The sequence below is a fragment of the Bos mutus genome, chromosome X (assembly GCF_027580195.1).
Source record: "Bos mutus isolate GX-2022 chromosome X, NWIPB_WYAK_1.1, whole genome shotgun sequence".
NCBI classification, from domain to species: domain Eukaryota; kingdom Metazoa; phylum Chordata; class Mammalia; order Artiodactyla; family Bovidae; genus Bos; species Bos mutus.
Genome location: NC_091646.1, coordinates 77,209,352 through 77,230,836, shown reverse-complemented (window position 1 = coordinate 77,230,836; position 21,485 = coordinate 77,209,352). Strand labels below are relative to the sequence as shown.

The following is a 21,485-nucleotide window of genomic DNA, read 5'->3' as shown; positions in this document are numbered from 1 at the left end:
AAGAAACCTCCAGAAACTCAGCTAATGCTATGAGATCTTTATATGGCTCTTCTCAGACAAACGTGTGTGTGTATATACTTTACAGGCACACTCACACAGATAGATGTGTGTATATTTGTGTGAATGTAGAACCATAGATTGGTCAGGGGCCTCAAGCCTAATTTTGTGGACTGATCAAAGTGATTGGACACCCCATCCTCGATACCAAATTATTCTTTTAAAATAATTCAGGAGGCTGTGCGGACCAGAGTCTCAGGAAAAGACTAAAGATTAGATTGGAAGAAGAGAGAGTAGAAGCCATGTTTTGAAGACCTGTAGTACAGGTACTTCGTCAGTTTGTAGGGCATGAGTCTGAAGTAGCTAGCAGTTTGGTTCTCGAAAGATCTCTGAATCGCGTGCAGTTACTTGGTCGAGTAGGTCAGGACCCTGTCATGAGACAGGTAGAAGGAAAAAACCCAGTCACGATATTTTCCCTAGCAACAAATGAGATGTGGCGATCAGGGGAAAACGAAACCTACCAAATGGGTGATGTCAGTCAGAAGACAACATGGCATAGAATTTCAGTGTTCCAACCAGGCCTCAGAGATGTGGCGTATCAGTATGTGAAAAAGGGGTCTCGAATTTATGTGGAAGGGAAAGTAGACTATGGTGAATATACGGATAAAAATAATGTCAGATGACAAGCAACAACAATTATAGCTGATAATATTATATTTCTGAGTGACCATGAAAGAGAAGCCGTAGACTGGATGATTCTTCTCTGGCTGGTGTTTGGTACAGTCTCATTTCCAAATCATGCTAGTGTTTATAGTTTCTAATGACAAGAATTAAAAAACTCTTAGTTGTAAAAAAAAAAAAAAGAAAGAAAGAATTCAATGAGGATTTCACACAAGAGTTTGAGATTCCATCTTAGGCAGGAGAGGAACACCTGTAAAATTTATAGACTGTATTAGATCTGTCCAATCAGAATTCATTTATTCAAGAAACATTTTTATTAAGATATAATTGACATATAACATATTATTTTCAGGCATACAATATAATGATTGGATATTTGTATACATTGAAAAATAATCACCACAATAAATCTAGTTACCATCTGTCACCATATAAAATTATGAAATGCTTTTTCTTGGGATGAGAACTTCTAAGATTTACTTTTAGCAACTCTCAAACATGCAATACAATATTATTGATAAGTCACCATGCTGTACGTTATATCCCCATGACTTATTTATTTTATAACCGAAGTTTATACCTCTTGGCCTCCTTCGTCCACCCTCCAACCTCCAGTCCCTCTGGCAACCACTTATCTATTCTCTGTATCTGTGAGTTTAGTCTGGTTTAGTTTGTTCATTTTGTTTTTCAGACTCCACATATATGGGAAGTCATATAGTATTTGTCTTTCTCTGTCTGACTTTTTTAACTTAGCATAATACCCTTACGGTCCATCCATGTTGTTGCAAATAGCAAGATTTCATTCTTCATGGCTGAGTAGTAGTCCATTGTGTATATATATTTACCACATCTTCTGTATCCATTCATCCATCAATAGACACCTAGACTGTTTCCATGTCTTGGCTATTGCAAATAATGCTGCAGTTAATAGAGGCACGTATATATCTTTTCAAATCAGTGTTCTCATTTAGGAATTACTGGTTCTATTTTTTTGAGAAACTTCTATATGATTTTCCATAGTGGCTGCACCAATTTACATTCCCACCAACAGAGCACGACAGTTCCCTTTTTTCTACATCCTCACCAACACTTTTCTTTCTTGTCTTTAATTTTTTTTTTTTTTTGGTGGGATCTTAGTTCCCTGATCAGGGAAGGGAAGGGATCTTAGTTCCCTTCCACCCCCTGCAGTGGAAGGGCAGAGTCTTAACTACTGGACTGCCAGGGAAGTCCCTATTTCTTGTTTTTTTTTTTTTTTGATGATAAGCATTCTGACAGATGTGAGTGAGGTAGTATCTCATTATGGCTTTGATTTGCATTTCCCTGATGATTAGTGACGTTGAGCATCCTTTCATGAACCTGTTGGCCATCTGTATCTCTTCTTTAGAAAAACGTCTATTCAGATCCTCTTCCCATTTTTAAATTGGATTGTTTGGTGTTTTGCTATTGAGTTGTATAAATTATTTATATATTTGGGTATTAACCCTTTATCAGATATGTACTTTGCAAATATTTTCTCCCATTCCATAGGCTGACTTTTTCATTTTGTCAATGGTTTCCTTTATTGTGCAGAAGCTTTTTAGTTTGATGTAGTCCCACTTGTTTATTTTTGCTTTTGGAGTCAGATCCAAAAAATCATTTCCAAGACTGATGTCAAGGACTTACTACCTTTGTTTTCTTCTAGGAGTTTTATGGTTTCAGGCCTTACATGTCTTCAATCCATTTGAGTTAATTTTTGTGTGTAGTGTAAGATATTGGTCTAGTTTCATCTTTTACTTGTAGATATCCAGTTTTCCCAACACCATTTACTGAAGAGACTGTCCTTTCCCCATTTTATATTCTTAGTTCCTTTGTCATGAATTAATTGAGTGTATATGTGTGGGTTTATTTCCAGGCTCGCTATTCTGTTTCATTGATCTATGCCTCTATTTTATATCACACTCAAGTTAGGTAACGCACTCATCACCTAATAGAAGTTACCCTGTGTGTGTGTATCTGTGTGTGGTGAGAATATTTAAGATCTACTCTCTTAGTAAATTTCAAGTATTACAATACAGTGTTACTATAGCCACCACACCACTGTACATTAGATCTCTAGAACTTATTCATCTCATAATTGGACATTTGTACCCTTTGACCAACATCTCCCCATTTTTCTCAGTGGCCCTTTCCCTCCCTCCAGCCCCTAGCAACTACTATCTCATTCTAAAAACATCATTACAGCATTGTGTCTTTTCAAATACAGTTAATGGGACATCCCTGATGGTCTAGTGGTTAAGACTGCATGCTTCCAATGCAGGGGGCTCAGGTTCAGTCCCTGGTCGGGGAACTAAAATCCCACATGCCACGTGGTGTGGCAAAAAAGAAGAAGGCAAGTTCTAAAATCCAGTTAACATGTTTCCTAAACTCGGCTAACTCAGCAAAAATGAGGGATTTCTGAATCTCAATAACTTGATTCTATTTTAGGCACTGAATTGAGCATTTCCCAGCTTGAGTAGATCTGATCTGGTCACTTGCACACAGGGAAATTTAGGACCTTAAACACCAAATCTGCCCTTTTATTAGAACATGAATCTTCAGCCGGTGAGGGGAGGTGTAACTAAACCAACCAGAGCACCATCAGCCTCACTTTCCCAAGTCTCATGGTAGAGGTTTCTGGAGTGCGTCCCTGTAGCCATGAATTCGAAATTTCAGGATGAGTTTCCCTTTTGGTCATTTCTGAGACAAAATTATTTGACATCCGATGGCCTGCAACTATAGTTACCATCTATTGGTTTGGTCAGTCATCACCAATAGCTGAACACTCAATGCCGTCTTGGTTCACCCTTAGTTGACTCAAGTTTGCAGAGCCAAAGTGAACTGGATCTCAGACTGAGTCTTTGCCCCCATATAACAGCTCTGTCCCCGCTTTAATACAGGGGATTGAGCTGATGAATTACTCAGACATCTCTACTCCCCAAGATGTCTCTTGAACATGTTGTTCAAAGTGTTCTGCCTCATATGTTATATACATTCTCTCATTTTACCCTCACAACCAACCCACAAGGTAGCTACTTTTGTCCACATATTACTAATGAGGAAACTGAAATTCAGAGAATTTAGGGGACCGGTTTGCTAAAGGTCACACAGCTAATGCAAATAAGGCTGAGCAGTGTCTTATAAAATGTTGTCCCCAGTTCCCCTATCCCCTCACCTCATTTGTCTATCAACCTCCTATTGATCCTTTGGATTTTAGCTGAAACATCTCTTTCCTTCCTTGACACCCTGAGTTCAGTTTCTGAGCTTCTCCTGTGGGCTCCCGTGGCCCCCAGACTTACCCCATCATCCCTCCTCTGTAATCCCTAAGTGGCCAAGAGATTTGTGGCTTGATTTTACAGTTTTAAGCATGTAGGAGATGTTCAAGAAATAGCTGTAGGGACTTGGAAAACAAACTCATGGTTGCCAGGGGGAAGGGATAGTTAAGGACTTTGGGAAGGTCATGTGTATATTGCCATATTTAAAATGGATGACCAACAAGGACCTATTGTATAGCACAGAGAACTCTGCTCAATGTTATGTGCCAACCTGGATGGGAGGGGGCTTGGGAGAGAATGGATACATGTGTGTGTATGGCTGAGTCCCTTCCCTGTTCACCTAAAACTATCATAACATTGTTAATCAGCTATACCCCAACACAAAATGTTTTTGGTCTTAAAAAATAATAAAATTTAAAAACAGAAATGTGAAAAAAAAAAAAGAGAGAGAAATAGCTGTGGGATGAGTAAATAAACAAATGCACAAGCAGGCCAATCCCCATGTTTCCACAAAACCCCATCATCTCCCATAAGCCACAGTAAGCCCAGTGCTGAACCCTCTAGGGTAGGGGGAAATGTCCAGAGGTGAATGAGTTCTGCCTTTGTGGCTTTACTGCTAGTTAGAGAGACAATCCAGAAAACAATAATTGGTAACGCAGTGTCCTCTGAGCTAGAGGTGGAGTGGATAGAGGCCAGCTGAGGCAGGAAAATCAACTGATGTCATTGGCAAAGAGGCAAATAGAAGTCTGGTTCATCCAAGTTCATTTTTCAGTCCAAATATGAAAACAATCACATGAATATAAAGTATGAACTTAGGGGGTGGGGTTTTCCTGGTGACTCAGTGGTAAAAAGTTTTCCTGCCAGTGTAGAAGACACAGGTTCAATCCCTGGTCTGGGAAGATGCCACATGTTATGGAGCAACTAAGCCCATGCACCACAACTATTGAACCCACACTCTACATCCTGGGAGCTGCAACTACCGAGCCCATGTCCCAACTACTGAAGCCCATGCACGCTAGAGCCCATGCTCCACAACAAGAGAAGCCACCACGATGAGAAGCCCACACACCACAACTAGAGTAGCCCCCACTCTCCAAAATGAGAGAAAAGCCCTCACAGCAACAAAGACCCTGCACAGCCACAAATACATAAAAATTTTTACAAATATTTTAAAAAATTCTGAACTGGGCAATCAAGCCTTTATAGTCAGATGTACCTTTACAGTCAGATGTGGATGAATAGGCTAAATACACTCTTACCTGTGAGTGATGTATTATCTATTGTACGGTGTGTGTGTGCTCAGTCATGTCCAACTCTGTGCAACCCCATGGACTGTAGCCCACCCGGCTCCTCTGTTCATGGGATTCTCCAGGCAAGAATACTGGAGTGGGTTGCCATGCCCTCCTCTAGGAGATCTTCCCTGACCCAAGGATCAAACCCACTTCTCTTCAGTCTCCTGCATCAGCAGGTGGGTTCTTTACCAGGCAATGGCATGCCACTCCAGTACTTTTGCCTAGAAAATCCCATGGACAGAGGAGCCTGGTAGGCTGCAGTCCATGGGGTCGCTAGAGTCGGACACGACTGAGCAACTTCACTTTCACTTTTCACTTTCCTGCATTGGAGAAGGAAATGGCAACCCACTCCAGTGTTCTTGCCTGGAGAATCCCAGGGACGGGAAGCCTGGTGGGCTGCCGTCTATGGGGTTGTACAGAGTCAGACACGACTGAAGTGACGCAGCAGCAGCACCACCTGGGAAGCCCTTATCTCCCACACAGATGAGCAATTCTTAAATTGTCTTTGATGGTATTTGTTTGGCACAAGTAATTCTTGTCATTCAACATTTTTTCTTTTTTTTTTCTCTTTTGGTTCTTTGTATGGGCAAAGAGGAGACATGAAGACTACCCCAGACCTGACCCTAGCCTGCTGGTAAGACACTGGCTTTCTGGTTTGTGTGACAGCTGCAGATAAGTCTCACTGCTCCTCCTGCTTGCCAAGGCCCTATGCCCTTCATACTATGATAAGAGAGAAGAAATGAGCGCCTCTGAGCCAAGGCTGAAGCTCTGTAATTGGTGACTGTCATTACCTTTTTCAGAGTGACCTCCTAATAGGTGCCTCTTGGCAATGCCTGGGCTTAAGAAGAGATTCCTGCTGCCACTTTCTGGGAAAATGAATAACCAAAGTCAGTGTTTGATTGGAATTCAAGGGGAAACCGAATTGGGACCTTGCTGAAGATTTATCCTTTTGATTAATTCCTTTACTCACCATTGAACCTTTGTTTGATATCTTCACAGTAGAAATAGCATCCATTTCAGGCCTTCATCAGACACTTCATTCAACCTCTCAGTTCTTCAATGATTCTGAAGAGATTAGAAGTTGCTTTTCAAAATATTTATTAAATACCTTTTTGCACATGCCAGTTTTCCAGGCAATGCAGAAGGATAATGAAACAGGCCTGGCCTCTCTTCTCCAGAAATTTCTCATTGAGAAAAGGGCCCAGGGGTACAAGATACAGGACAGAACCAAGGTGAACCGATACAGGTACAAGGTTATTTCCCTTTAACATATTATGACCAGAGACACATATATTTTGAAAACAAGGTGAAGAAAGGGTAGAAAGCAAGGAACGAGGCCATCAGAAAACAAAATTTAATGGAAGCAGTTGAGGTGAAATCCCATGTAGTTTACTAAACAAGGCCCCCTTAGGCAAGAGTCCAGGTTTTCCTACATTGTGTTTTTTCTGTCATCATCATCATCTTTTTTTTTTTTTTACTTTTATATTACATGTTATTTACTTCTTGGCAGCTGCTACCTAAATAATGTCTTGGTAGCTGCCCCTGGCTCTGATTCCTCTGTATCCAGAATTATTGTTCCTTTTTCTATGTGGGGACACAGGAGAAGGATAACCCTGGGCTAGTACCTGAAAACAAATTGAACACATAAATTCTACTTTCTTAGGAGTCCCCTCAGTCCTGGGAGGGAGGTTGCTGCTGCCCCCAGGACACTTTGGTAGGGCGCTGGGTACCTCCTGGCCCAATTTCTTCTTCTTTTCCCATTTCTTCTTCACTTCACTCTTCCAAGATTGCCTCTTGTCATTTCATTTAAGCAATGGCACAAAACCAAACTTTCAGCTATTATTACTATTTTTCCTATTGGTCTTTTAGCAGAATCCAGCCTTCTGCAAAGTTTGCCATTTTTTAGACACAATATGGAGACTATTGGTGACTTTTTAAAATAAATGTTATAATTTATTTATGATAAATTTTATGTACATTTTAAAGTATAATTTAAATATATAACATGGACTCTAGTCAAATTTTTGATGGACTAATGAATCTCCTCCTCCCCTCCCCCCAAAACAGGTATGGCCATGTATGTACACATGTGACAGGGGAAGAGGTTGGCCAGCTTTCAATTTACCAAGTTAGTGCTCGCTTTGGCAGCACATATACTAAAACTGGAATAATGCAGAGAAGATTAGCATGGCCCCTGCTCAAGAATTACATGCAAATTCATGAAGCAGTCCATATTTTTTTTTTGTATGTGCCATTAAACCACCTCTGGATGAGATGGGGGAACACTCGTTCTTTAATTTTGAAATTGTATTTGGAATTTATTGTTGCTGTGTACTAAGAACTTGGCCTAAATAAAATCCTACAAGATATATTCACACAAAAAATTTTTTTACCAAAAAAATTGCTAAGGTTTTAGAACCTTAGCAATCTAACAGAGCCTCAACTTCGAACTATTCTTGCCATCTTTTTGTGAAAAAAGAAAAAATTTTCACATTAGAAACAAAAGGAGAAATGACCTAATCTCAGAATCTAGCCATGTCATCCTCCGGAGTTCCAGAAATCCAGAGAAGGAAGCGAGAATGGGGGTAAAGATGTCAAAGACTGAGCAGGAAGGAGAGAAGAAAAGTAAAGAAAATTCCATTTTTCCAGATCTTGGAGTACCAGATCATCTGCTAGAAAGATAAAGGAAATAAGCCTGGGGGGTAGTCATAAAACTTTGGAAGATCTTTTGAGGGAAATGGGAATTTCTTCCCAAAGGCAAACAAAAGGTCTTCTGGATAGTAGTAAGGCCCAACAGCACCTGTGATCCCTTCTTGTTTATTTATTTTTTTTTATTTATTTATTTATTTTTATTTTATTTTATTTTTAAACTTTACATAATTGTATTAGTTTTGCCAAATATCAAAATGAATCCACCACAGGTATACATGTGTTCCCCATCTTGAACCCTCCTCCCTCCTCCCTCCCCATACCATCCAGAGGGAGAGGGTGGGAAGATTTGGGAAAATGGCATTGAAACATGTAAAATATCATGTATGAAACGAGATGCCAGTCCAGGTTTGATGCCCTTCTTGTTTAAGAAATTGCTGCGGCTGCACCTCCTATCAGAGAAAGCGATGGCACCCCATTCCAGTACTCTTGCCTGGAAAATGCCATGGACGGAGGAGCCTGGTGGGCTGCAGTCCATGGGGTCGCTAAGAGTCAGACACGACTGAACGACTTCACTTTCACTTTTCACTTTCATGCATTGGAGAAGGAAATGGCAACCCACTCCAGTGTTCTTGCCTAGAGAATCTCAGGGATGGGGGAGCCTGGTGGGCTGCCATCTATGTGGTTGCACAGAGTCGGATACGACTGAAGCGACTTAGCAGCAGCAGCAGCAGCAGCACCTTACTAGTTATTGGTGATGATTTGGAGGGAAACGAGAGCGCAGAAACCATGGCCTGGAAAAGTCTGATTTCAAGTCAAGAAAATGAAATATTTTTTTGTGAAGAACCCTAGAAGAGCATCTCACAATGCTAATAGCAGGTCCTTGAGGAAGTCACCAGTTTTGGTCAAGAGAACTGTGGTGGCTGCACTATGCCCTCGGCCCTGGTTTCTCATCTGGTTTATCTTCCAAGCACACACTGTGGTTGGTGTTGCTATGGCTGCCAGGGCAAGATAATAAAGCCCGTCTGTCTCTCCTGAGTCTGTACATGTATTTTATAGCTTCATCAAGGTATAATTTATATATCATAAAATTCACCTATTGTAAGTATACAATTCAATGATTTTTAAATAAATTGACAGAATCATACAACTATCATCACGAACCAGTTTCAGAAGTTTTTCATCAAATCTAAAATTTCCCTCAAGCCCACCTGTAGTCACTTTCCACTCCTGATGCCCAGCCCTAGGCAAGTCCCTGTGGATACTTTTTCTGGACATTTCACATAAATGGAATCTTACAATGTGTAGGCCTTTCTGTCTGGCTCCCTTCACTCTGTATAAGACTTTTGAGGTTCATCAATGTTGTAGTATGTATCAGTATTGTGTTCCTTTTTATTGCTGACAGTAATCCATTGCTTGGATATACCATGTTTTGTTTATCCATTCACCAGTATTGGACATATGGATACTTCCTAGACTTTCATTATTATGAATCAGTTCAGTTCAGTTCAGTTACTCAGTTGTGTCTGATTCTGCGACCCCATGGACTGCAGCATGCCAGGCTTCCCTGTCCATCACCAACTCCCAGAGCGTGCTCAAACTCATGTTCATCGAGTCAGTGATGCCATCCAGCCATTTTATCCTCCGTCGTCCCTTTTTCCTCCTGCCTTCAATCTTTCCCAGCATCAGGGTCTTTTCCAATGAGTCAGTTCTTTGCATCGGATGGCCAAAGTATTGGAGTTTCAGCTTCAGCATCAGTCCTTCCAATGAATATTCAGGACTGATTTCCTTTAGGGACTCTCAAGAATCCTCTCCAACACCACAGTTCAAAAGTGTATGTATGAATAATGCTGCTATAAATAATGGACTTCCTGGGTGGTCCAGTGGTAAAGAATCTGCCTGCCAATACAGGGACACAAGTTTGAACCCTGGTCCAAGAAGATTCTGAGTGCCATAGGGCTGTTTGCCATGACTAGAGAGTCCTTGAGCAGCAATAAAACTAAGACTCCAAGCAACAAAATAAATAAATAGTAAAAAAAAAAAAAAAAAAAGTTAAAAAATATTAACATACAAGTCTTTGTGTGAACATATTTTTATTCTCTTGAGTAGATTCCTAGGAGCGAAATTGCTGGGTTGTATGAGAGTAGCTCAGCTGGTAAAGAATCTGCCTGGAATGCAAGAGACCCTGGTTCGATTCCTGAGTTGGGAAGTTCCCCTGGAGAAGGACATGGCAACCCACTCCAGTACTGTTGCCTGGAGAATCCCCATGGACAGAGGAGCCTTGTGGGCTACAGTCCATGGGATTGCAAAGAGTCGGACATGACAGAGTCACTAAGCACAACAACAACATGATTAGTTTATTGATAAATTTTCAAGAAACCTGTCAAACTCCTTTACAAATGACTGTACTATTTAAAATTCCCATCAGCCACACATGAGGGTTCTAGTTTCTCCACATTTGTGTCAACACTTGGATCTGCCTTTTTGGTAATAGCCATTCAATAGCCATTTGGAATGTAGTGACATCTTATTGGGGTTTTAATTTGCATTTCATTTCCTTAATGACTAATGATGCTGAGTATCTACATTTTCATTTGCTTCTTAGCCATTTCTATACCTTCTTTGGTGAAATGTGTACTCAAATCCTTTGCCAATTTTTAAATTGGCCTGTCTTCTTACTAAGTTTGAAGAGTTCTTTGTATTTTTCAGATATAAGTCCTTTATTAGACTTGTGATTTGAAAATATTTTCTTCCAGTCTATGGTTTGTCTTTTTTTTGAGAAAAGTTTATTTTTATTTTATAATATTCATTGGAAATACACTGGAAGAGTATATATCAAGTCTTCAACAGTGGTTATTCTGGGGCAATAGAAATTTTAGGTAGTAAGCTTTTTACTCTTCTTGCTAAATATTTCTGTAATTAATTTTTTTCATTTTAATGGGTATTATTTTTTATTTTTTAAATTTATATTTAATTGGAAGATAATTGCTTTACAATGTTGTGTTGGTTTCTGCCATACAACTACATGAATCATTCGTAAGTATACAGATGTCCCCTCCCTCTTGAACCTCCCTCCCAATCCCCACCCCATCTCACCCTTCTAGGTTGTCACAGAGCACAGGGTTGAGCTCCTTGAGACTCTCAAGAGTCTTCTTCAACAACACAGTTCAAAAGCATCAATTCTTTGGCACTCGGCTTTCTTTATAGTCCAACTCTCACATCCATACATGACTACTGGAAAAAACCACAGCTTTGACTAGAAGGACCTTTGTTGGCAAAGTAATGTCTCTGCTTTTTAATACACTGTTGCAGTGCATGGGCTTAGTTGTCCTGCAGCGTGTGGAATCTTCCCAGAGCAGGGATTGAATCGGTGCCCCCTGCATTGGCAGGTGGATTCTTAACCGCTGGGCCACCAGGGAAGTCCTCTAGCAGTTATTTTTAAAAGGATTTCTTAGGATACTATTTTCTACATATAGGACCATATTGTTTATGAATGAAGATAGCTTTACTTGGTGTTGTTGTTGATTGTACTAGCTAGAATCTCCACTACAGTGTTAAATGGAGATGGCAAGAGCAGACATCTTCACCTTATTCCTGACACTAAAGAATTGATGCTTTTGAACTGTGGTGTTGGAGAAAACTCTCGAGAGTCCCTTGGACTGCAAGGAGGTCCAACCAGTCCATCCTAAAGGAGATCAGTCCTGGGTGTTCTTTGGAAGGAATGATGCTAAAGCTGAAACTCCAGTACTTTGGCCACCTCATGCGAAGTGTTGACTCATTGGAAAAGACTCTGATGCTGGGAGGGATTGGGGACAGGAGGAGAAGGGGACGACAGAGGATAAGATGGCTGGATGGCATCACTGACTCGATGGATGTGAGTCTCAGTGAACTCCGGGAGTTGGTGATGGACAGGGAGGGCTGGCACGCTGCGATTCATGGGGTCACAAAGAGTCGGACACGACTGAGCGACTGAACTGAACTGAATGAAATGCTTAGTGACTTCCCTGGTGGTCCAGTGGTTAAGACTCCACACTTCCAGTGAAAACGATGTGGGTTCAATTCCTGGTTAGGAAAGTAAGATCCCACAGGCTGCAAGGTACAGCCAAAAGAAAAGAAGCTCTACTCAAAGATACTTTTGAATATGCTTGCACAGTGACAAGGGGTTTGTTAAAAATATCTTTTTCCATTTTTATGTTAGTATTTAGAAATCATTTTAAGAATTGCATATTAGTTGACTTCTGCTGCATAAGAAACAGCCCCAAAACGTAGTGACTTAAAACAGTAAACATTAAATTACTTCCCAAGATTCTGTGGGTCAGCTGGGTGGTTGTTCTGGTGTAGGTAGGCCAACTCAGTTGGTGTTGGAGGGTACCAGATGGTGTCGCTCACACATGTAGCAGTTGGCAGGCTGGTAGGTATAAGAGAGGCCTCTGCTGACCTGGCTCACCTCCATTCTGGTAGGCTAGCCTGGGTTTAGGGTTCCCAAGAACAGCATATGTAAGCACACCTCAAGCCTCTGTTTTCATCACATTTGCTACTGTCCTATGGGCCAGAGCAGAGAAGGCAATGGCACCCCACTCCAGTACTCTTGCTTGGAAAATCCCATGGACGGAGGAGCCTGGTGGGCTGCAGCCCATGGGGTCGCTGAGGGTCGGACACGACTGAACGACTTCACTTTCACTTTTCACTTTCATGCATTGGAGAAGGAAATGGCAACCCACTCCAGTGTTCTTGCCTGGAGAATCCCAGGGATGGGGGAACCTGGTGGGCTGCCATCTATGGGGTCGCACAGAGTCCGACACGACTGAAGCGACTTAGCAGCAGCAGCAGCAGCAGCAGCAGGTCGAGTAGAAATGGAATTCTAGAAGATGTCAGATTTGCAGCTTAGACTTCAGATTTATTTCAGATTCATCAAAGGAGAAAGATGGGCAGTACTGCCGCAGTGAGTGGGTTTCCCGCAAACACGGCAGCAAGCAGCTTCCTTCCCAATCGCCAAAGGGCTCTGCTGCGTTTTTTTCAGACGCGAAAGGCGGGTGAAGAGGCAGTGTAGATGGGGGTGGGGGTGAGGAATTAAGGGCTTCTTGGCATTTCTGGAGCAACATTGCCACCAAGAGGAAAATGTAACAAAGCCTCAAGCCATGTGAGCAAACAAAAGGAGGCTGTTGTTCAGTTGCTCAGTTGTGTCTGACTCTTTGCAATCCCATGGATTGCGACACACCAGGTTCCCCTGTCCTTCACTATCTCCTGGAGTCTGCTCAAACTCATGTCCATTGTGTGGATAATGCCATCCAATCATCTCATCCTTTGTTGCTCCCTTCTCCTCTTACCCTCAATCTTTCTACAATACCAGAAAGAAAGGAACGCTTTGGTGGAACAGAAAATCCAGAAGTCACGAGTGACTGACTCAGAAGCCAAATTGAAGATAATCCCAGGGATTTGTCGATGGGACAATTTGAGCATCAACAAGGTTGCAATGGTTTGAAATACATGAAATATAAACCTGGGTTTTTTTGTTTTCTTTTTTCCCCTGCATCATGTGGCCAGTGGGATACGTTTTTCCACCAGGGGAACCTGTGGTCCCTGCAGGAACCTGCAGTCCCTGTGGACTCCTGCAGGGAGTCTTAATCCCTGGACCACCAGGGAAGTCTTGGAAAACAGCTCTTTATGTTGGAAACTGATAAATACAGGGAAAGAATCAAGTATCAAGTATTGATCCTGTTTTTCTTATACAAGCAAAGAGTTGGGGGGGGAGATCCTTTTATAAATATATTTGGGCTAATAAATGAAAGAATAAGAGAATCAAAATATTCTACTTTTTCACCCTCTTGTAAATAAATGGATCCAGTCACTGCTCATCAATGCCTGGTGACATCATAAAAAGAGACAACCAACAGTATGTGCCTAATTATGGGGGTGCAAAGCATTCACACTGACAAACCTAGACAGTGTGTTGAAAAGCAGAGACATTACTGTGCTGACAAAGGTCCATATAGTTAAGGCTATGGTCTTCCCAGTGGTCACATACAGTTGTGAGAGCTGGACCTTAAGGAAGGCCAAATGCCAAAGAACTGATGCCTTCAAACTATGATGCTGGAGAAGACTCCTGAGAGTTCCTTGGATGGCAAGGAGATCAAACCAATCCATCTTAATGGATATCAACCCTGAATATTCATTGGAAGGACTGATGCTGAAGCTGAAGCTCCAATACTTTGGCCACCTGATGCGAACATCTATGGTCATCTGATACAGACAGACAGCTGACTGACTGGAAAAGTCCCTGACGCTAGGAAAGATTGAGGGCAGAAGGAGAAGAGGGCGTCAGAAGATGAGATGGCTGAATGGCATCACCCATGCAATGGACATGAACTTAGGCAAACTTCGGGAGATGGTGAGGGACAGGGAGGCCTGGCATGCTGTAGTCCATGGGGTCGAAAAGAGTTGAACACGACTGGATGACTGAACAACAACAACAATAAAGCATCCATATAAAGCCATCTTGAATATATATTAAAAAATTAGGGTAATATGAGGGCTGAATGGATATTTGAAACTATTTAGGATTTCTTATTATTGTTTTAAATGAGAAAATGGTATTGAGGTTAGATTTTCTAATGAGTCCTTATCTTTCAGATACACATACTGACCTATTGTACATTCAAAAATATGATGTCTGAGATTTGCTTCAAAATAATCTGAAGGGTACATAGTCGATGGGATATGTAGATGATTGGCCATGAGCTTATGAATGTTGGAGCTGGATGTGGTACAGAATGTTCATTTTGCTGTTCTCTAGATTTTTGTGTAAGTTTCTAATATGCCCTGCCTCTGCTGCTGCTGCTACTAAGTCACTTCAGTCGTGTCCGACTCTGTGCGACCCCATAGACAGCAGCCAACCAGGCTCCCCCGTCCCTGGGATTCTCCAGGCAAGAACACTGGAGTGGGTTGCCATTTCCTTCTCCAATGCATGAAAGTGAAAAGGGAAAGTGAAGTCGCTCAGTCGTGTCCGACTCTTTGCGACCCCATGGACTACAGCCTACCAGGCTCCTCCACCCTTGGGCTTTTCCAGGCAAGAGTACTGGAGTGGGTTTCCATTGCCTTCTCTTAATACACTGTCAAAATAAAATTAGATTGCTGGAATTATGCCTTTTATAAGCACAGTGCCCTTAATTCAGATCTAGCTTTGAATACACTCTTAGCACATACTCTATTTATATAATTTGTATACATACAGCTTGTATGAAATGAGACTTAATAAAGTTTTAGATGGCCTAGTTTCATACAGTCCTGAGTCATCTCACAATTTATGAGTCATTTCCAAAATCCACGACACCTACTTCCGGTTAAGGAAGTAGCAGTTCAATCCATGTTTAGCTTTTCTTTTTTCTGGTAAACACATGCATGAATTCACATGGTACTGCATTTTATGTGTATTTAATACATGGAATTATTGTATGTACATGAGGTCTAGTAAATACAGTCAGAGGGTCTCAACTTGCCCTGATCCATTTCATAGTGAATTGCATGTCTGAAATCCTTGTTTTTGCCACTTGTGAGAAATGAAGCTTCTCTCAGTCAGCAGTGTTAGCTGTTAGTGTTACTCAAAACCCTGCAATGACTCCCTGCTAAATAAAGGACACATTCTGTCCTTTACCTGTAGGGATGCCTTCTGCTCTTACATCTACTTCTGGTTTCGTCAGCGGTGACCAAGCTGGCAAGAAGGTACTCCACACACAGTGAAGGAGTCATTGTAACCTGGACCACAGCACCGAATGGGGCCCACTTCCTCCCAGGGAACAATGTGATTGACAGCCATTTCAAGGCTTCCAGAACTGGGTTTGGAGCCTGTGCTGAAAAGATGTAGCACAGAAGGCCTGTGACTGCTGTCCTTAGGAAGGCCTGTTTGAAAACTTGGACACTGGTTAGTGTAAGAGACTGAATTGTGCCCCCACCCCAAAGTCCTATGTTGCAACCCTTTACCCAAAGTGAATGTATTTGGAGATAGGGCCTTTAAGGAGGTAATCAAGGTTAAATGAGGCCATAAGTGTGGGGTCCCACCACCTAATGAGGCCATAAGGGTGGTGTCCTTAGATGAAGAGGAAGAGACCCTAGAAATTTCTCTCTCTTGGTGCACGCACAGATAAAAAGCCATGTGAGGGCCTAGCAAGAAGGCAGCTATCTACAGGCCAGGAAGAGAGTCCTTACCAGAAACCAACCCTAGTGGCACCTTGATCTTGGACTTCCAGGCTTCAGAACTGTGAGAACAGAAATTTCTATGGTTTAAGCCACCCAGTCTGCAGTAACTCGTACGGCAGCCCGAGCTGACTAATATAGCTGCCATCTGGGAACTCAGATTTCGGGAGAATTCCCAGCACTCTCTAAATGACAAGTAGGTGACTGTGCTTAAATAGTTTGGACAAATTCTGTGGTTTATGCCTAACACCTGCTTTCCTTCTGGGGATCTACCATTCTGGTGCCTGTTAACCAGGGGGTACCTACATGACTGGCCTCTGAGAAAAATCTTAGACTCTTACCCCAGGTGAATTCCTCTGTGATAGCATTTCAGATGCTTTGTCACTGGTCATTGCTGGAGGAATTAAGCGTGTCCCGTGGGACTCCCCCAGGACAGGAGCCTAAGAAGCTTGTTCGTGTTTCCCTCCCCGCTTCACCTCATGTGCCTTTTCCCTGTGCTGACTGTGTTTTGTGTCCTTTCACTGTAACAAATCATCACCGTGAGTATGACTCCACAGAGTCTGGAGTCCTCAGAGTGAATTATCAAACTTAGGGACTTGAGGCACAGAGCCTCTTCCCCACAGTCTCATGCCATCATTCTCAGAGCCCCTTTGTTCATTGCTTTGTTGTTGTTGTTGTTCAGTCCCTAAATTCTGTCCAATTCTTTGCTACCCCATGGACAGCAGCATGCCAGGCTTCCCTGTCTTTCACTATCTCACAGAGTTTGTTCAAATTCATGTCCACTGAGTCGATGATGCCATCCAACCATCATCCTCTGTCTTTTCCTTCTCCTCCTGTCCTCAATCTTTCTCAGCATCAGGGTCTTTTCCAGTGAGTCAGCTCTTTATATCAGGAGACCAAAGTACTGGAGCTTCAGCTTCAGCATTAGTCCTTCCAATGAACATTCAGGGTTAATTTCCTTTAGGATTGACTGGTTTGATCTCTTCGCTAATTTCCAAGAGACTCTCAAGAATCATCTCCAGCACCACAGTTCAAAAGCATTAATTCTTCAGCATTCAGCCTTCTTTATGGTCCAACTCTCACATCCATACATGACTACTGGAAAAACCATAGCTTTGGCTATACCAACCTTTGTCGACAAAGTGATATCTCTGTTTTTTAATATGCTGTCTAGGTTTGTCATAGCTTTCCTTTCAAGGAGCAAGTATCTTTTAATTTTATGGCTGCAGTCACCATCTGCAGTGATTTTGGAACCCAAGAAAAGAAAATCTGTTACTGTTTCCACTTTTTCCCCATCTATTTGCCATGAAGTGATGGGACTGGATGCCATGATTTTAGTTTTTTGAATGTTGAGTTTTAAGCCAGCTTTTTAATCAAGAAGTTCTTTAGTTCCTTTTCACTTTCTGCCATAGGGGTGGTGTCATCTCCATATCTGAAATTGTTGAGATTTCTCCTGGCAATCTTGATTCCAGCTTGTGCTTCATCCAGTCCAGCGTTTCGCATGATGTACTCTGCATATAAGTTAAATAACCAGAGTGACAGTATACAGCCTTGACATACTCCTTTCCCAGTTGGAAACCAGTCTGTTGTTCTATGTCCAGTTCTAACTGTTGCTTCTTGACGTGCATACAGGTTTCGCAGGAGGCAGGTAAGGTGGTCTGGTATTCCCAGCTCTTTAAGAATTTTCCAGTTTGTTGTGATCCACATAGTCAAAGGCTTTAGCATAGTTAATGAAGCAGAAGTAGATGTTTTTCTGGAATTCCCTTGCTTTTTCTATGATCCACCAGATGTTGACAGTTTGATCTCTGGTTCCTCTGTCTTTTCTAAATCCAGCTTGTACATCTGTCACTTTACTGCTTGTTTTGCTGCCAGCTCATCAGATGCAGAATTCTTACTTTAGTCATCACTGTATTCTCAGTACCTAGAAAAGAATAGGGTCCCAGTGTCTGTTGAGTCATTAGTGGGGGGTGCTTAAAACAACAGAAATTTTGGGAATTCCCTGGCTGTCCAGTGGTTAGATACCCATACTTTCACTGCCAAGGGCCCAGGTTCAATTCCTGGTCAGAAACTAAGACCCACAAGCCATGCAGTGCTGCCAAAAAAAAAAAGAAAAAAGAGAAAAAAAATAGAAGTTATTTTATAGTTCTGGAAGTTAGAAGTCTGAAATCAAGGTGTTGGTGGCAGGGCCCCCTGAAGACCCCAGGGGAGGGTCCTTTCTTGCCTCTTCCAGCTTCTGGTGGGTTGCCAGCAATCCTTGGTGGTCCGTAGCTTGCAGACCTATCACTCTAATTTCTGTATCCATTGTCACATGGCATTCTCCCCGTGTGTGTATCTCTGTGCCTCTTCTCATCAGGATGCCAGTGATTGTATTCAGGGCTTGCCCTAATCTAGGATGACCTCATCTTAACTTACATCTTAATCACACCTGCAGAGACTGATTTCCAAATAAGGTCACATTCACAGGTTAAGACTTGAATAAACTTGGGGGGCGGGGCAAGGGAACACAATTCAACCCACAACACCTTGTTTCAGCTATAACAGGATGCCTCATTGGTCAATGCTAATGATTACTGACAATAATTTCTAATTTTCCCTGAGCACTTGCCATACTGTGGGCACTGGACTAAGTACTTAATGTGCATTATTGCATGTGATTCTTTCCCTCCACCATAGACACTATTATTATACCCATTTAATTGATAAGGAAACTGAGGCCTAGTGAGGTGAAGCAACTTGCCAAGTTTCTCATTCAGTTAGTGGTAGATTATAATTTCCAAAATTATGGAAATTATACAGGTAGTAGATTATAATTTTCAAAATTATGAAAATCATACAGATTTCTCCAGACCACCTTATCTCTCTCCTGAGAAACCTGTATGCAGGTCAAGAAGCAACAGTTAGAACTGGACATGGAACAATGGACTGGTTCAAAATTGAGAAAGGAATATATCAAGGCTGTATATTATCACCCTGCTTATTTAACTTATATGTAGAGTACATCATGCAAAATGCTGGGCTGGATGAAGCACAAGCTGGAATCAAGATTGCTGGGAGAAATATCAATAACCTCAGATATGCAGATGACACCACCCTTATGGCAGAAAGTGAAGAGGAACTAAAGAACCTCTTGATGAAGGTGAAAGACGAGAGTGAAAAACCTGGCTTAAAACTCAACATTCAAAAAACTAAGATCATGGCATCCAGCCCCATCACCTCATGGCAAATAGATGGGGAAACAATGGAAACAGTGACAGACTTAATTTTATTGGGCTCCAAAATCACTGCAGATGGTGACTGCAGCCATGAAATTAAAAGACGCTTACTCCTTGGAAGAAAAGCTATGACGAACCTACACAGTGTATTAAAAAGCAGAGACATCACTTTACATACAAAGGTCCTTATTGTCAAACTATGGTTTTTTCAGTACTCATGTATACATATGAGAATTGGACCATAAAGAAGGCCGAGCATCAAACAATTGATGCTTTTGAACTGTGGTATTGGAGACTTTTGAGAGTCCCTTGGACTGCAAGGAGATCAAACCAGTCAACCCAATCCTGAAGGAAATAAACCCCGAACATTCATGGGAAGGGCTGATGCTGAAGCTGACGCTCCAATACTTTGGCCACCTGATGTGAAGGGCCGACTCATTAGAAAAGAGCCTGATGCTGGGAAAGATAGAAGGCAGGAGGAGAAGGGGATGACAGAGGATGCGATGGTTGGATGGCATCACTGACTCAATGGACATGAGTTTGAGTCAACTCTGAGAGAGAGTGAAGGATAAGGGAATCTGGCCTGCTCCAGTCCATGGAGCAACTGAACAGCAACAATGTAATTTCCAAAAATGGTCGCAGCAATATTTCTGGCCCCATGTGCCTTTCCAGAACCTTCTCACTCCCCATCAAGAAGCAGAACCTTTTTCTTCTCTTTCTGAACCTGGGCAGGACTTTATGACTGACTCAATGAATAGGGTATAGGGGAAGTGACACTATGTAACTTCCAAAACTGGTCATCAAAGGTACAACTTCTACCTGCCTCTCTCTCAGAGTCCTTGGCCTTGGAACCCAGCCATCATGCTGTGAGGAAGCCCAAAGCAACCACATGGAGAGGCCCAGGCTACAACCAGCATCAATGTCCATTCATGTGAGTAAAGGAGCCTTCAGGTGATTCAGGCCCTGGTCTTCAAGTCTCCAGCTGGGGCTACAGACAAAGAGGAGCAGAGACAAGCCATCGTCACTGATGTAACCCTATGGGGCTGTCCCAGAGCTCTGTGGCTAGTCCCAGGGTGGAGGAGTGGGGGACAGGGCCTGGCGAGTAGATTGCTCCTGCTGGCTAGTGTGGCATTTCTTTCATAGGATCTTATGAGACTAGGACAGCAGAATGGTGGCAACAGACTGATTTGGGGTGACTTTCAGTTGTGTTGTTCATAGGCCAAGTTCAAGGCTCCAGGCCTGAACATTCAGTGCCAGCCCTTGTGCTTGAGCTGCATGTGTATCAGCTCTCACCATGACTTTTTCATGCCTCCAGTCTAGAGCACCTAAAGGTACAGAGGTGGTGGCAGGTGCCTTTACCTTGTATAGCATCCAGGGCAATCATTTCCTCCACAGGCTCTGCACCAGGTATCAGGCAATTCTCTGGGCCATGTCCACTCCCTCTAGGAACTTTCAAGACAATTGCTCCACAACTCCAGTCAGGTCTCTTGGCTCATCAATGTGGTGATATCATGCTCCTCTAGGTGGGTCTCAAGCCCTGCCAGATGAAGAAAATGGCAACCCACTCTAGTATTCTTACTGGAAAATTCCATGGGCAGAGGAGACTAGTGGTTTACAGTCCATGGGGTGGCAAGATGAAGAATGGACATTCTTCAAAAAAAAAAAAAAAACCACTTCCCTGATGATCCAGTGGTTAAGGGTCCACCTGCCAGTGCAGCTCACACAGGTTTGATCCCTGGTCCAGGAACTAAGAGCCCACATGCCGTGGGGCAGCTAAGCCTGAGTGCCACAACTACTGAGCCCATGCACTCTAGAGTCTGTGCTCTGGAACAAGAGAAGCCACTGCAATGAGAACCCTGCACACCACAACTAGAAAGTAAACTCCACTTGCTACAACTAGAGAAAGCCCGCTCCCAGTAATGAAGATCCAGTGTGGCCATAAATGAATACAATTATTTTAAAATGAAATATATGCATTTATTATTATTATAGATTGTTTTTATTTATTTATTTTTGGCCATGCCTTGTGGCATGGGGGAATCTTAGTTCCCCGGCTGGAGATTGAAGCCGTCCATGCCCTGTGTGTTGAGAGTGTGGAGTCCTAACCACTGGACTTCCAGGGGAGTCCAAGAATGGACATTCTTTCTACAGCTGAGACTTCTCACTCTGCCATG

The 21,485-nt window shown here is 42.4% G+C and overlaps 1 non-coding gene and 1 pseudogene across 1 annotated transcript; both read left to right on the top strand.

The window, feature by feature from the left end:
* Positions 1-299: 299 nt before the first annotated feature.
* LOC102279121 (single-stranded DNA-binding protein, mitochondrial pseudogene) lies at positions 300-818 on the top strand (annotated as a pseudogene).
* Positions 819-7,392: 6,574 nt separating this feature from the next.
* On the top strand, positions 7,393-7,499 carry LOC138986610 (U6 spliceosomal RNA). The gene has a single exon (XR_011463414.1). It is a non-coding gene; the product is annotated as a U6 spliceosomal RNA (small nuclear RNA).
* The last annotated feature ends 13,986 nt before the right edge of the window (positions 7,500-21,485 follow it).